General features: G+C 40.4%; 1 protein-coding gene across 2 annotated transcripts in view; it reads right to left on the reverse strand.

Annotated features, from left to right (window-relative positions):
- The window catches only part of HMOX2 (heme oxygenase 2), a 55450-nt gene that overhangs the window by 37918 nt on the left and 546 nt on the right, over window positions 1–16986 (reverse strand). Inside the window, exon 2 of one of the 2 annotated variants that reach the window (XM_090277091.1) lies at window positions 4133–4310. The exons of the other annotated variant lie outside the window; for it this stretch is intronic. The gene's annotated coding sequence lies outside the window, so the exon portion shown is untranslated. The remainder of the gene's footprint in view (window positions 1–4132; window positions 4311–16986) is intronic. 2 annotated transcript variants of the gene reach the window in all.

The following is a 16986-nucleotide window of genomic DNA, read 5'->3' on the forward strand; positions in this document are numbered from 1 at the left end:
CAGTTTGCAGCTGGGGGATCGGGAGAAGGAAGCAGCTTTTAGAATGCCTCCACATGCCTGAGGCTGGTGGCTAGTGTCTTTCTTATGCAAAATGGATTTAATGCGTCCAAAGCCTCAGGTAGATGGGAGGGGTCTTGAACCAGGGGATGGTATGGAAAAAAAGCACACAGAGCCTACGTAAGGTTCTGTGAATGGTCAGAACTGTTTGCAACACCCAGTGTGTCAGAGGACGCAGTCAGGGATATATAAGCAGCTGTGGACATTTTAGCTGGCTCTCTCTCGAGTTGTTCCTCCATGTGGCTTGGAAAAGGGGTCTCCAGGCTGCTTTAAGAAGAGGCTCTGGCCATGCGGTTTTGAGAAGGAGAGGAGATCCATGCAGTCTGCAGAATGAGGGCAGTTTATAAGGAGGCTGAGAATCCAGGCGGTTCTGCATTGAGAGCTGGAGGGCACCACAGCACAGAAAGGACCTCCCCAATCAGAATTGAGTGATTGGCAGCTGCTGGTAAAGCTGAACTGTGTTTGGAAAGTAGGGAAACGGTGTTTCTGACCTTCCTAAGACTGGCCAGGTTTGGTAGGGGGGAGGCAAGGATATGTGTTTATGGGTGTTTTGAAGAACATAAGACTTAACGGCAGAAATCCGCAAATAATCTAAATCTATATAACTGTTAAATAAACAATTCTTTTTCTTTTCACTAAACTCTGGTATTGAGAGTTATAATTCTGGAGGCGGGCAATCGGGCCCCTAACTAAAGAGCCCATGGGTTTGTTTTCAACTGGAGCAGCCCAGGGGTTCTGTAACAGTTTCAGTTTCATTCACAAAAGATGATTATGAATACCATTAGGGAGTAGAGGAAGAGAGTGGGTGATTCAGATGCTTCTGCTAAATTTCCATTTTGGAAAACCTAGAAGTGCTGTCACAGAACCCCTGGGCTGCTCCAATTGAAACAGAACCCATGGGCTCTTTTGTTAGGGGCCCGATTGCCTGCCACCAAAATTATAACTCTCAATACCAGAGTTTAGTGAAAAGAAAAAGAATTGTTTATTTAACAGTTACATAGATTTAGATTATTTGCGGATTTCTGCTGTTAAGTCTAATGTTCTTTAAAACACCCATAAACACATATCCTTGCCTCCCCGCTACCAAACCTGGCTAGTTTTAGAAAAGTTAGAGAAACCCTTTCCCTACTTTCCAAACACAGTTCAGCTTTACCAGCAGCTGCCAATCACTCAATTCTGATTGGGGAGGTCCTTTCTGTGCTGTGGTGCCCTCCAGCTCTCAATGCAGAACTGCCTGGATTCTCAGCCTCCTTGTAAACTGCCCTCATCCTGAAAACCGCGTGGATCTCCTTTCCTTCTCAAAACCGCATGGCGAGAGCCTCTTAAAGCAGCCTGGAGACCCCTTTTCCAAGCCACATGGAGGAACAACTCGAGAGAGAGCCAGCTAAAATGTCCACAGCTGCTTATATATCCCTGACTGCGTCCTCTGACGCACTGGGTGTTGCAAACAGTTCTGACCATTCACAGAACCTTACGTAGGCTCTGTGTGCTTTTTTCCATACCATCCCCTGGTTCAAGACCCCTCCCATCTACCTGAGGCTTTGGATGCATTAAAGCCATTTTGCATAAGAAAGACACTAGCCACCAGCCTCAGGCATGTGGAGGCATTCTGAAAGCTGCTTCCTTCTCCCCATCCCCCAGCCGCAAACGCTGGGGATTTTTGGACACTCCTGTTTCTATAACAGTGCTACCTACTTCTAGGTGCTTGCCTCTCTACGAACAGACTTGATGGACCCTTAGTAGTATCCCTACAGAGGTGGAAGGTCCTCAAGTTCACCCCAAAGAGGTTCATGCAGAGGAAGAGAATCAGACTAAAGTCTAACAGACCTGGGCACACCAGGCAAAGCCACTTTGAGTAGGGACCCATTCACTACTATGAAATTAAGATCAAGAGAATTAAATAATATGGCCAAGGTCATTGAATGAGTTAACAGTCAAGTTGGGAGCAAACCTGAGTCCGTCTGAATGCAAGGGAATGTCTATCGTGTCCCTAGCTAACATGCATGTGAGATGAGTATGATGTCACCACAGGCTACTGGCACCATGGAAAGCAAGACTATACTACACTGTATTTACATGTGCAGTGGACAGGTTTTCTAAACCACTGAGTGCATTTACTTTTTTTAGTATGAAAAGTGAACTCAATCATATGATTTCTGAGAAGTAAATGCTTAGCCTCCCATTTGAAGATTCAGAAACTGCTGCTACCTGTCCCCAAAACTCACCTTGGCTCCTTCAGATTACACAGCAACCGGAGAAGACTATTCTTTGAGAGCCCTGCTTTTGTTGACTAGCAGGGCAGGCCAAGGCTGGAGACATATGGTCCCAAATGGGGGAATGGCACCCCCCACCACCTGGTGCATGAATGGAAGCAGCCAGATCTGCCAGACCTTGGTGGACAACAAAGCCAGAGGCTTAGGGGCATCCCTACACTAGGGGAGGTCACAACTGGGTTTGCACATCTCTGTAGCACCCATTGCCATAGTAACTACAGAGAAATAGAAGATCTAGTTTCAAGAATCTGAAAATGTGTCCTCTATGTGCTGAGTGTTTAAAATCTCTTCAGTCCTATCTTTCTGTTTATTAAAAATATACAATCTGTCTTGGAAACAATAGTGTGATACATAGGAAGTATGTCAACACGACTTAAAAAAAATTAAAGAAATACAAGAAATTAGGCTAAAATCCCTTGATAAAGACAATCTATCAGGAATCTTTGTATTTAATAGTGAAATATTTGAAGCATCTTCATTCAAGTCATCTGTTTTCTTCTCCACAGTTATCCCCCAACACCCTGAGCCTAGAGCTGCCCAACTGCTTCAGTGGGGAGTAGGATGGGAAAAGAAAGTTTGGTTATTTTTCAAAATTATAGCCTTACTATTTTCATCATCTACTACAGAAGAGTGCTTTAACAGTGAATCATGGCGGTTTGTTGCAAGTTCATGATGGCAAAAACCTAGAAATAACACAAATGTGCCTAAATTTTTTATAAACAACTAAGTAAAAATCTATAATAGAAACCTTCCCTGGATGACCAAGTAGCAGTTAAACTGAGTTGAAGTAAGTCTGTATTTATTGACCAAGGAAGATCTTTAAGACATAATGTTGAGCTAGAAAACTAAGTTTCAAACTGGTTGATACAGGATGATATCGTTTGACAAAAATAACACAAAACTGGCCCTCAGGAGCACGTGTCCATTCAAAAGTTCAACACAAACTTCTTATAAGATTGGCAACTCCACAGGCCAAGGCATTGGTCAATCTAACAAGGCAGTTCCTATCTCTCACTTTGGACCCACAAGGAATCTTAACATGTTTCCATAGGCCTACAAAGTGAGGTATTATTTTCAGGCTTTTTCACAAAAACTACCTAGATTCTGGCAGTGAAGGGGTAGCGGGGTGCCTGTGAAGAGGAAACAAGGAATCAAGCCCAGAGCAAGAACTGGTCACTCCAAGAGGCTGACCCCATTCTGCACAGGCTTATGTCCATGGCAGCAGCAGCTCTTAAAACTTTCTCAGAGTAAGAGGCTCACCTTTTTTCCTTTTTTAGTAACAAATTACATACCTGCAACACTCCTCAAAATACACTTTAAAAAGCAAAAAATAGAAGTGGCATGGTGATTATTTAGCAAAATGCCCTTACACTCTCATTCTAAATATTCTGGCTTTTCAACAAAGCCTTCTAAGATTGAAAGGAAGAAATAACAGATTGTATTTTGTGACTCTGCCTAGTGTGACATTTCCAGTCATGTGTTTTACTTTCTTCACCAGTATGAAACTCCCCAGAACACGACCTCCCCATGCAACAGTTGCTGACAGTAACTCAGTGTCTGCATAAGTGCCATTTGTGACCATTAATTTAGACAGCTATAAGTCTTTATATTTTCAATATACATCCATCTCAAAGTTTCTAGAAGATGAGTTCAGTAAGTCTAATAGCAGGCACATGCACAAAAGTCCTTTCTATATCACACAATGCCAATGTGCTGATGTGACACCAAAGGAATTGAGGCAATGACTGAATTGTGTAATGATCTCTAGAGCTAACCTGTGATAGGCACCCAACAAATGTTACCTGAACTTATAAGCCCAGCTGAAAGAGAATCCACTGGCCACACACAGGCTGAGAGGCAGCACAGGAATGTGGTTAAAGCAAAGGTTTTTGTCAGGCACAGCTCTGGTTCTTCCACTTATCAACTGGATGGCCTTGGACCAGCTACTTAACTTCTTCTGTAAGTATGGTAATAACAACTCTGCAAGGTAGGTATGAGAATTAAATGAGATAAATTACTTGTAAAACTGACATCATATGATCCTGATCAATACAGTAAAGAATGTGTCATTTGAAGTTTAAAGTTAAACAAAAATAAAGTTTATGGTTAACAAATGTTCCCATATGCTTTTAGACAACAAATGAAAATACCCTAGTCTCCATGAAAAGCCTTACAGGCAATCAAATCTATACTGGCATTACAGACTTTGAGTTGAAGGCTCATTAGGAAGAACCTCTGTTTTCATTCTGATAACAAGAAAGGATCCGAAAAACCTTGGCATTCCTAGCAAAATAAACTTTACCAAGGACCTAAATGAAGATGATCTCTGAACATGAGTTAGGTGAAGGCCCCTTCATACTACAGAGGGTCAGGATGGGGGACAGGGGCACATTATTGTACTGTTTCTTTAGAGTAGCTTGTCACTATAAATAAAGGTTCAGGTAAATGAAAAATTACTTGATACTGTGATAAACCTGATTTGTATTTGTATCTCATGACAATCAATCCCCAACCCAGTGGTTCTCAGCTGGGGCCATTTTGCCCCCAAGAGGACATTTGACAACATCTGGAGATATGTCTGGTAGTCACAACGCCAGGGTTGGGGGCTTGGGTGGGGAGGGAGGCTTAGGCCATGCTACTGGCATCTATGTGGGTAGAAGCCAGGGACACTGCTCAATACCCCACAATACACAGAAAGCACAAGTGCATGCACCCACCACCACCACCACCACCAATTATCCAGCCCAAAATGTCAATAGCACTAAGATTGAGAAATCCTGCTCACACCTCAGAAGCAGTGCTAATGTAGTTCAAAAAAAGACCCGAGTCTAATACTTTTTTCATCCCTTCATCAGTTTACAGAGACAAGGTAAGATTTGTTTGGACACACTATGCTTCATACCATCTGTCATACCTTTATCAAATATCTTTTACAGAGATTTTGAGGGAAACTGAATTTTCAAGAGAAAGCAGAATAAGCTGTTAGTAGATGAGGCAACTTGGCATTGGCAACTGGGGGTAGGACTTATTTGTATTTGAGTCGCTAGAAGGTAAAACCTTTAAAGCAAGCTCAGTAACAAAGCCAGGTAGAGGTAAAGTTGAGACAGGCTGAGCTTCTCTTAAATGGATGGGAATGCTCTTCAGTTATTTTTCAAGTTTAAAAGTTTCTCTTCAAGCACTCCACAAAAATCTCCAGTCTGCATCTGCACAAGTGATGTCAGTTCATGAGGAATCTGGAAAGCAAAGAAATCTACTCTATGCCTGCGTGAAGAATCCAGCCCTACATTAGCCAGACTCTTGGTGCATCAAACTTCTTCACTGTCACTTCTCCCTTCATCTTGTTTTCGGTAAACTTCTCCTGAATCTGTTTTGCCTCCTCTCTTTATTGCTACCTTGAAGAGGGGCAAGAACCCCTTCACCAGTGACGTTCTTCAGAGACTCAGATGAGACTTCTCTTGATCTGCTGATAAGGATAGGACTCTGACCTGCCAGACAGTTATGGCTCCTCCAATTCTTGGCCTTTGCTCTGCTGGTGAATGTTGACTGTTCACGTCAGGTCTTCTGTTCTCTTTTTCCTCAAGCTCCTGACCATCCCATTCCGTTTTCCCCTGACTTCAAAGAACTGGTTTCTGTCAGTGGCATGCCTTGTGAAAAATTAGGGGTGCCCCCGTAAAGTCTATCCCTCTAGTCTTGACCTGACACTGTTCTGGCTTTTTACTCTGCCATTAATTGGTGCTTTCCTATTTCCTATCCATCTTCCAGCCCTTTTTGAAAGGCCAGGTTTTCAACTTTTCTTAGAGCTATCCCATTGGCACTGCAGATTGTTTTGTTGCCTCAAAACTTGTCTGCCTGGGACTCAGTGGGTCCTCTTTCCATTTCTGGCTTTGGACAGGTAAGTCCCCTTTGTCTGCTTTACACAGCATTCCTGTTCTTATCCCCTTTTCTACCTCACCTCCCTCCAGATGGGTCACCCCTTTAAATTCTACATGGGGATATGATTTCTACAGTTTAAGGGATTTATGAGCCCTAAGTCAGCTTTCTACCTGCAGCTTAGGGACCCTAAGCCTTTGGCGGTATCTTCGGGTTCTGTCTGAGCAGTTGCCTGGAATGATTATTCCAGGGATTAACCTGCAGTGCTCACCACTGACCAGGCAAAGGTAACCGATGACTGGAACTGTAGTTGTTATTTGTTGAATCTGTGTCTCAACCTGGGCCATGGAATTGTTTTTAACTTGAAACTGGTTTTGAATTTGGTTTAGAGCTGGCAAATTAAATCTGAAAGTATTATATGTTTGGGATGCATGAGTGTGTGAGATATGTTGTTTGGTGGTGTTATTTGTTTTAAATTCTTTGACTGTAGCAGCCAGAGTTCAATTCCCAGTCAGTTTGTCCCATGATTTATTCACTGCAGCCAGCCTGAAAGGAAAGAAGCCCTCTCCTTTTTGCAGTTTGCCCCCCTTTTGGGGTAAAACAGTGTCTGAGGCTGCTTCCCCTTCCCAGTTTTCTCCATCTCCAGACATGTTGTACGCATGTTCCATCCCAGCACCACACTCCTCTACAAAAATCTGCCACCTTAAATTCAGGCATTCTGAAACTGCTCTTTTTTGCCTTCTGAACTTTGCAATTTTATTGTGAACATTCGTTTTCCATTTTCTGTTTGTGTTTGTCAGGCCTCTTAAAAACAGCTAAATGCATTCTACAATTGATTATAATTTTTAAATGGCTTTAAAAAATTCTTACAGCCTGGCTGCTGTGGCTCAGTGGATTGAGCATCGGCCTGCAAACCAAGTGTCGCTGGTTCAATTCCCAGTCGGGGCACATAACTAGATTGCACACCAGGTCCCCAGTTGGGGGGCCCGTGAGAGGCAACCACACACTGATGTTTCTCTCCCTCTCTTTCTCCTTTCCCCTCTCTCTAAAAACAGGTAAATTAAATAAATAAATGACATTTTAAAAAAAGACTTTAAAAATTAAAATTAAAAAATTAAAAAATTCTTACAGCATATAAAGTTTTAGTCATCTAAGCAAAATCTTAATTTAGTAAACAGACTAACCCACTTTTCAGAATTGCACGATTTGGGCTGGTTTGGGTTTGGTTTGGTTAAATAGGTATATCTTTAAAATCAACAGCATTAAGTAATACTTTTATTCTACCTGGGATTTATTAAATAAGTTCCTATTATCTCTATTACAAAATCTGTAAGAAAAATGACTAGGTATGATAAAATTTTCATAAGTAATCTAAACTTAGTTGTTAGGAGCAAATAAATTAAGTAAAGGTAAATGAGATTAAAAGTTTCTTTTAGGCTAACTTTTTAGCAATAATTATATTATAGTTAAATAATTTTATAAATCTCTTTGGTAACTTGAAACTTTAAAGTTTTGCCAGCTATATTCAATAATAGATATTCAAAGACCGCCTAGACTACACCCAAATAAGATAAAATAATGAAACATTAATAATAAACATAGATTTTTCTGATTATAGAAACAAAAGAAACCTAGGCCCAACAGTAAACATGTCTTGTATCACATTAAAAATTGTGCTGAACCCTGACCACTGTGATTGGGTGTTATTCCGCTAAGTAAAAGGCAGCAGGTTCAATTCCCAGTCAGGACACATGCCTAGGTTGCAGGTTCAGTCCCCAGTCAAAGTGTATGTGAGAAGCAACTAATCGATGTTTCTCTCTCATCAATGTTTCTCTCCCTCTCTTTCTCCTTCCCTTCCCCTCTCTCTTAAATAAAATCTTTTTAAAAATTGTGCTATGAGGAAATATGTTTTTAGAAATTATTCAATGTGTTCATAAAAATATCAGTATAACGAATACTAATTGCTTGCCTTTTAGTTGTCACTAGTAATTGAGGTTCCTAAGAGTTAATATTTCAAATTAAGATGGAAAAAAAAACTATCTTTTTAGCAATACAAGGTGTAAGGTATGGAAATAGATATTTTTTAAGGAATTAAAAGAATGAGTTTTGTCCTCAAATAAGGCTGTTTATTTCTGAATGAGTTAAGAAGACACAAACTAAGAGGCACTAAGGAAGTTATGGAGGGTCTGTGAAGAAAGATCTTGAGATTTTTTTATATAATTTAGCTGAATTAAAATAGAAACTTAATTAAGTAAACAAACTGAAATATCACAAGTAAGCTACTGCAGCCCTGCCTGGTGTGGCTCAGTGGATTGATTAAGCGCCGGCCTGCAAACCAAAAGGTTGCTGGTTTGATTCCAGTCAGGGCACATGCCTGGATCGTGGGCCAAATCCCCAGTTGGGGGCGTGCGAGAGGCAACCAGTGGATGTTTCTCTCCCTCTCCTTCTCCTTCCCTCCTACCGCTCTGAAAATAAATAAAATCTTTAAAAAAACAAACTGGAATGCTTTTATAAAAAGTAAGCTAATGAAAAATAAGAGTTTAGTTCTTTTTTACTCTTAAAAAAATAAGGTTTTCTTTGTATTTATTCTATTCCAGATAATATAGGTTTTCCACCTGGAAAAAATTCTATATTTTATTAAAATAGTTTTCTATTGTTGTGATCAGGTCCTTGATTGCTTAAAAAACAACCTTCTGAAACCTAAACACTACTTTTGTTAACCTGCATTTTTTAAATTCGATAACTTTATATTGTCACTTTAGGTATACAAATAATTTAATATTGTTTCATAATGATATATAATCCAATTTAATCAAGTGTCCAAAATTCTTAACATATTTTGAAAAACTTCCCAAAATTTAAGTTATAGAGGCTTGACCTGGGAATAACTTTGGGGTTTTTCAGGAGGGCCTCTGGAACACCTCAAAGATTAGTTTTTCTCTCCTTATAAGGGAAATATTGGGTTGGTCAAAAAGCTCATTCTCCTCCCACCCCCCATAAGATGGCTCTAGCAGCACTTAGTTGTTTTTAACTTCATTTGAAAAAATTTTGTTAAGACTGTATTGTGACAGCTGCCATATCAGTGTGAACTAAAAAAAAAAATAAACTTATCAAAATTGGTGAATTTTTGTGGAGCCATTTTGATATTGAAGCTGGAAGAAAATATGCAATATTCCTGGCATATTATGCTTTATTATTTCAAGAAAGGTAAAAACACAACTGAAATGCAAAAAAGGATTTGTGCAGTGTATGGAGAAGGTGCTGTGACTGACCGAATGTGGTTTGCGAAGTTCCGTGCTAGAGGTTTCTCACTGGACAATGCTCCACAGTCGGGTAGACCACTTGAAATTGATAGTGATCAAATTGAGAAATTAATTGAGAATAATCAACGTTACACCACATGGGAGATAGCCGACATACTCAAAATATCCAAATTAATAAAGTTATTGGTGGAGGGGGACAAAGGGAAAAGATTGGGAACAACTCTAACAGCATAATCAATAAAATATACTTAAAAAATAATGAGGCTGGTTTGGGATATATGTGGGTTCATTATACTCTTCTCCTTATTTTGTGTATGTTTGAAATTTTCTATAATAAAATATATAAATGGATGAAATAACCTCATAGAAGGGAGTAGTAGACAAAGGTACTGACCTAAGTAACTTTGGAAATGACTGGAATCTATAAGATAAAGGCACAAGGAACTGTACATTAGCTTTTAGCTATTCAAGCTGTTTCCCAGAGATTTACTGGTTAACAATTCTGAAATCACTACACATGTACTATACACAGAATTGAACAATTAAGTAAATTAACAGTTCCTCACCATAAGTCTTTGATGCCTTTCAAGGTGCTGTTCCTGTGCTGGAGCTCAAAGGGAGGGAGTCCAAATAAGTCTGTGTGCAGATTCTTTAAGAGAAACTGCATGAGACTCCAGCAGTTTGTCTTCCACAGCCTTGATCCCTGCTAGTTTTTATAGCCAGAAGTTATGGAGACTTATCTTCCTGGCACTTATCTCCCTGGGCTGGGAGGCCTGGTGTGGGACTGTGACTCCTCAGTCAGGAGATATTCTTCCCAATTTTTATCCACCACACATGGTAGTGGGACTGTGAGAAACGCTCACAATAAAAACTGGGATACAGGACTTGAGCAGTAAAACGAGGCCTTTATTCACAGCCAGGAGAATCGTGCGCGCCAAGTAGACAAAGGAAACTGGTTTTATAGTCTTAGCTTCCCCACCCTGAAATTGCCACCCTAAAGTGATTATCTTTTCCACCCTGAAATTGCCACCCTACAGTGATTATCTTCTCCACCCTAAAGTGATTATCTTCCTTGCCCTAAAGTGAGAGCGATTAGCTTCCCCGCCCTAACGCAATTAGCTCCCCCTCCCCGCTCCTTCTTCCCCGTTTCTCCATTACTGGTTACTCGGGAGTTACAACCTAACACGGTTATCTAAATGCCCCTTCTGTGGTTTGTAGATATGCCAGTGCTGTCAGCTCCCTTCTCAGAGACCCTCTAATTACATTTTCCCTTAAGACCCTTTAATTACATTTGCCCTTTGTTACTAATGACTTTTTACTGGTTTGGGAGTCACTATGTCCTTGTTTCTAACAGGACCAGTCCATTCCTGTCTCCGCCCCTCCTACCAGTTACAATGTAGTTTCTTCCATTCAGCTCAATTTCTGATGCTTCTGAATGATGGCTATTCTGCAGTTTAGTTTTAAGTTTGACGTGGTTGTGCAAGGAGGCAAGCCCTGTTTATCTATGCCGCCATCTTTGCATTGCGTTGGTTTTTAAACTTCCTTACATTCCACAGATGCAGATACTGAGAATACACCGTTTAGATTTTATTTTAAGGACTTTGAAAGCCTGATTAGGAGCAGAACACTCCTACTCCTTTACCCATCTCCCCTTTTTAAGAAATGGATAGGCAAAATTTAACATCACACTAACAAATGCTTGCCAGCACTCCTTCACACCATAAATGCACAGACCACCTGATACTTCCTGATGTCTGCCTCTGAAAAATCTTTTCCCCCAGTTGGCTTTATAGAAAGGATTAACAGCAGCCTTCTCTTCTCTTGTTTGTTAGTACTCTAGGGGAGGGGTCAATCTGAAGAAGGCAGTAGCTTGTCAATCTCGTTAATAGCCCACATCCTGTCTCTAAGCACATTTTGGAGGAAATACACCAAGGTACTAAGTTATCATTATCTCAAGGGAAAGAAGCAAAATATCACAGTGATCACAATTTACTGAAAAGAAAACAAACAACAGTTTGACACTAAAATTAAGTAACGTCCATTACTTGAGGCAGCCCCCACAAACTACATGAACTAAAGATACATGAAGCAGGTGTTTCTGTCATAATTCCCAAGAGGGCCATAGAACTGGTCGCACATCATTGTCTCTATTAATCATTATTGGGAAGAAATTGAAATAGCCCAAAACATCTCCTGTCAACTAAGGACATGATTAGGCAGGAATGTATGAATAATTTTAGGAAAAAAGAAGGTAGATAAGATGGGAGGGGAAAGAGTGGAACAGCTCACAGGCCAAGAAAAGCAGAGAATCATGTGCTCCAGGGCTCTGAGAGGTATGTTCAACCAAACCCTACACAGAAGGCCAACATGTCAAGCAAGTGCAATGAGTGGAACATCCATAGTGAAAGTGGTGGCAGAGGCCCAGGGACTCAGGAGCTCAGCTCCTCTAACACCCTTCGGGACACTGAGCTCAGCCTAGTTCAATGGCTATGGTCTAGTGGGGTAGCCAGGGCACAGCTTTGAAACAGACGGCTTCCATTTCCTGTTGAATATGCTAAGAGACCAAAGCGCTAGACAGTCTCTGAAGCCTCTATGTCCAAAGCAACAGAGGGAAGCTGATTCTGGATTTAGCCACTGTTCCCAGACTTGCCCAGGGTTTTCTGGCTGCTGTGCCAGGGTTCCATATACTTTCGCATCTTGTTTCCAATTCTCCAGCAGCTGCTTGACACATATCCTGACCTTCCAAAAAGCCTGTGGTTTCTGTATCTTCAACTCACCCCATCCCCAACACTCCTACTTAGCTCTAACTCTGCATCAGCCACAACTGACAGTAAGGTCTCTGAGGACATACCTGGAGCTTCACCCACACTAGTCAGTGAGGGTGTGTAGTTGCCCTGTTTCTGGAAACCAGATCTGAACACCATGTGTATGTGGGAACATGTTGTCCTTTGCACAAGGACTCATGCATGTGCCATGACTGTTGGTTTTCAGTGAAAGATTGTTTACAAAAGAATCCTAGGGTTTCTGTCTCTCATCTTCCACCCAAACACCTCCTTATCTTAAAATACAAATTCAGAAAAGCGTATTTCTGGAGATGGGTAGGAAGGGTATATACCAGAATAGAATAATCATTAATCTTTTGGGGGGGGGGGCAGGTTGTAGATCCCTTTGAGAATCAGATGAAGGCTTCAGACTCTCTCCTAGACAATTATTAAAAAATGTTGCCATTGCCATTCCAGAGCAACCACAGGCCCCTACAATTCATTCACGGACCCGTAATTAAGGTTAAAAATTCTAGTTTAAAAAAAGTCTCTTTATGACGGACATTCTCTTTGTGGGTAATGTTTTCACTGAAACCCTTGAGTGCTTTCTAAAAAGAGGTATCTCATTTCTTCGGCCTCCTTCTTTCTTTTCTCTTCCTATTCTTTTACCTAACCCCAGCAGGTTCAGTTCAAGTTCTCCTGTCTTTCCCGTTTCTCAGTTCTTCACTTTCCTGACCTCCCATAATACTTAGCATCAAAATAACAATCATAAACCTTACGAAGTGATTTTACTGCTTTGTGTTCCCAATATGACTGCCAACACCTAGTGAACAAGTACTATGCTGGGTTCACTGTTGCTTTTGCACAACCCCCTCAGTGCCAATCCTCTGACACCATTAGAGGCAACACATGCTTGCCGAATAGACAGATATCACTGCTTCTCTGTCCCTTAACCTTATGCATTTGCACTTGAAAATTCACTGCTTCTCTGTCCCTTAACCTTATGCATTTGCACTTGAAAACTAACTTCTTTAAAATCTGGGCATATGTTCTAGAAAAGCTAAAAGCAAATGGCAAAAAGAAAAAAAAAAAAAAACCCGCCCTGCAGCAACTAGTCACCCCACATTTGACCTTGCAAATACAAAAAATCTTACAAAGCTGGACAAACGTTGAACACTTCGAAATTTTGCTGAGGGTGACAGAAACCCAAGTGTGTGGTAGAGGAATGGAGTGTTTTAATTTATTTTCTAATTAATAAGCAAAAAGAAGGCCTGACTCTTCCTTCCCTTCCTGTAAAAAAAAAAAAAAAAAAATCCCAAGGGAGTGAAGATTTAAGGCCATCTCACTACATCTGCTCTTCTCATCTGCCTTCAAATACTACTTAGAGCCCTCTCCCAACTCACTCAATTTTGCTTACTGATTCTCTCCCTTCACCTGCCTGCCTTCCTCCAGACTGTCCTGGAAATAGTTCTAAGTGATAATAGTTCCTCTGAAGCAGTAGTGGTTTTGCCAGAGAACAGCAGATACAGTAGTATCTAAGGAAGAACATGGCTACATTTGGGCCTGTAACATACCTTATTATCATCAACAAACATTTATACTGTTCATGGGCTCCATGACTACTGTTTAGGCCTCCATGAGGCCTAAAACCTTGTAGCTCTGAGTAGCTTTCAGAGAGGGAGGGAGAGAGAGAACACAAAATGGTGTACCACAATAGAAATACTAATTGTGCAATACAGACAACAGCGCTAAAGATACAGCTTATGTTCCACATTTACCAGGACAGTTCTGACTCAAATATCCCGTCCCAGCAATCAATTCCTTCAGTACACCTGTGTACTCAAACTTGGGGTCTCAGCGTTTGACATAAAGAATATCACTACAGTGACTGATGAGGCGGGGCCAGCCAACTAGGTTAGCTGAAAGTATGACAACAGATTGCTTAATCATGCTTGTGCTTTCCCACAGCCCTCATTAACAGTGAGACTGAATATTAGACAATAAAACTTGAGTTTTCTGAGACTGAGAGAGCTCATCAAGAGAAAGGCAAGAAGCTAGGAGTATTTCAAAAAAGTCAGGCGAAGTGCAAGACACCTGTATCTGTTAGGTCATTCTTCCCCAACACCCTTTTAAAATTATTGATAATTATTATAATAATTAAGTCTATGATACTCTTGAGAAAGAAACATCTATTCGTGTGACAAAAACTGATTTTTCCTCCTAAGCAGAAGAGCATATCTACTAGCTTGGTCTCCTGCACACAAGCTGACAGCAATTATTGCCATGTAATAATCACACCTTTCTTTCCTCTGCTGCTGTCCCTTTCCTCATGTGGCCTACTCACTTCTTTCTCTACCCTCTTGCCAGTCCACTCCCTCTTCTGTACAGCCTTTCCTTAAGACAATGGGGCCCCAAATGAGAATCACATGGGAAATTTAAAAGATTCCCAGACCCAAACTTACCAAAATAAAAAGGTTTCAAACCCGTATTAGATCAGTAAGCAACATTCAAGGCACCAAAGATTTTAAGACTCATTAAGTATTAACCTCATTTTTCAGATACAGAAACTGCATCTCAAAGGATTTAAATATTTTCTCATGGTCAAAAATATACTACCAAAACTTCCTTTTTTGGGAGAAACAAACCATTTACTTTTCATCCTAATATAAATGAATATGTATGTATTTGGATATATATACGTACATGTGAAACAAAACTGTCTTTACAGCTTTAAATTATCTATAGTGAGTTCCATTAACCATTGCTATTTTTTACTTTTTAAATTGATTCTAGGAAAGAGAGACCAACCTTGGTATTAGCAGCTATTATTAACTGTTCCAATAATGGCACTGCTATTCTGAGAAATTGTTCAGATAACCACAAGACAGGTCACATTCACTGTGCTGAACACAAAAGGAGATGTAATCCAGATCTTTTAATTCTCCCAATAACCCCTATCAGAAAAACAGACTGCATTATAGCAACGATTTTCAACCTTTATTTCATGGTACACATAAACTAATTACTAAAATTCTGCAGCACACCAAAAAATATAGTATTCTATTTTTTGCTGATCTGACAAAAAATTGGTATAATTTTTATTTGTTCACACCAGATGGTTATTGTTGTATTGACTGTTGTCATTTTTCATTTCACAAAATCTAAGGGAAAAGAGGTCAGTGTCCTTGAATAAACAGTCAAGTACTGCGTGTTTTAAAAATTCTTGTGGCACACCAGTAGAAAATTGTTGCACTAAATGTCTATTTATAACTTTTTTGTTAACTATGGCCAATAATGTACCAGGAGGTAATTATAATTTTCCTTCTCTTTTCTCTCCAAGACATTCCAAGCTAAATTTTAAAGTTTTACACTGAAATATACAATTGCCATTATCAAAAATATCTTATTCCTGGAGGAGTGATATTCCAGTTTTTGGTTCAATCCTGATCAGAGCCCAACTGAACTCTGAAAAGAGTCAGCTTTTAAAAGGAAAAAAAAAAAAAAAAATCAAGGTAGCCCAAAGGCCCCAGCTATTCAGTTTTGCTTTTCCACTGTCTTGATGAAGGGTGAGCTAAACTCAATAAATACTTTACATTCCGTAACTCATCTTTTCATTGGCATTGGCATTTCTAGAGTTCATACTCTCAACTCTAGGACTCAAAGCATCTCACTTTATTGGCCCAAGCAACTGAAAAAAGCAAGTAAGTAGGACAATGGGGGAATCAGTTTCCTCTTCAAATCCCCAGTTAGATGAGGTCACTCAATGAGTGTGTGTTTCCAAGGCCCCTCAAATTCCCACATCCTCACCAGTGTTCTCGCTTAGGCACTACATTTGAAAACTTTTTCCACCTTCACCTAGTGAACTTGTAAATGCCCAACTGAACTGTGAGTTCCTAGTAAGCTTGTGTTTTGTCTCGTGATGCTTCTTGAAAAAAACTAAAGAATAAAGCACAGATTTACTAAAGTGTATTCCTTATCCCCCTCCTATCAGAAGAAAAACTAAATTTTTTAATGAGTTAAAATTTAAATAAAAACACACTGCTTAACACCATACCAGAAATTCAAATATAAAAATCAGTAAACTTCCGTTTCCTTCTACTTGGGAGGACAGTTTAGGGGGTGGGGAAGGCAGTTTAAATAACAACCCATTTCCAATCTCTACAACTCTGTTTAGGAAAGAGCATAGGATGTGGAGACAGTCGACTACATTCCATCTTCCTGGTTATGGGATGCAAGTCAGTTCACTTAACCTCAGTCTCATCAGTAACCCCATTTACAAGTGGGAAAATTATCAACTCACAGGGTTTTAGAAGTGGCTAAGAATGAGAGGACTTCCTGAACTACACGATGTTATTTTCTGGTTCACAGAATCATAAACATAACACAATAAAGGATGACAGCCACAGGCCACAACAACCGGTTCATCAGACAAATTTAAATGGCAGGACAGGCCTTTTGCAGAGACGGTAGGTAGAAGGCGGTTCGGGCAGCTCTTATTGGGCAATTAATGATACATCTAGAGAACTATGCTTCTGAGGTGATAGGTAAGCTCCCTGCCCAAACTAACTGGATGCCCCTGGCGCTGACCCCTCCCAATTTGGCGTTCTGCACCATAGAGGCTGCGGGCCACTCATGAAGTCATAACAGTGGATCAAAGGACCTTTCTGACTCACTTTCTCACCTCACTAAGGTGAGTCAGATGGAGGAAGGGCAGTGACACGGACCAAAACAAGCCTCCACACTGGGCACCCACCTCCGACT

This window comes from Furipterus horrens, unplaced genomic scaffold (genome assembly GCF_987537825.1).
Source record: "Furipterus horrens unplaced genomic scaffold, mFurHor1.1.pri manual_scaffold_5, whole genome shotgun sequence".
In the NCBI taxonomy this organism is placed as follows: Eukaryota; Metazoa; Chordata; class Mammalia; order Chiroptera; family Furipteridae; genus Furipterus; species Furipterus horrens.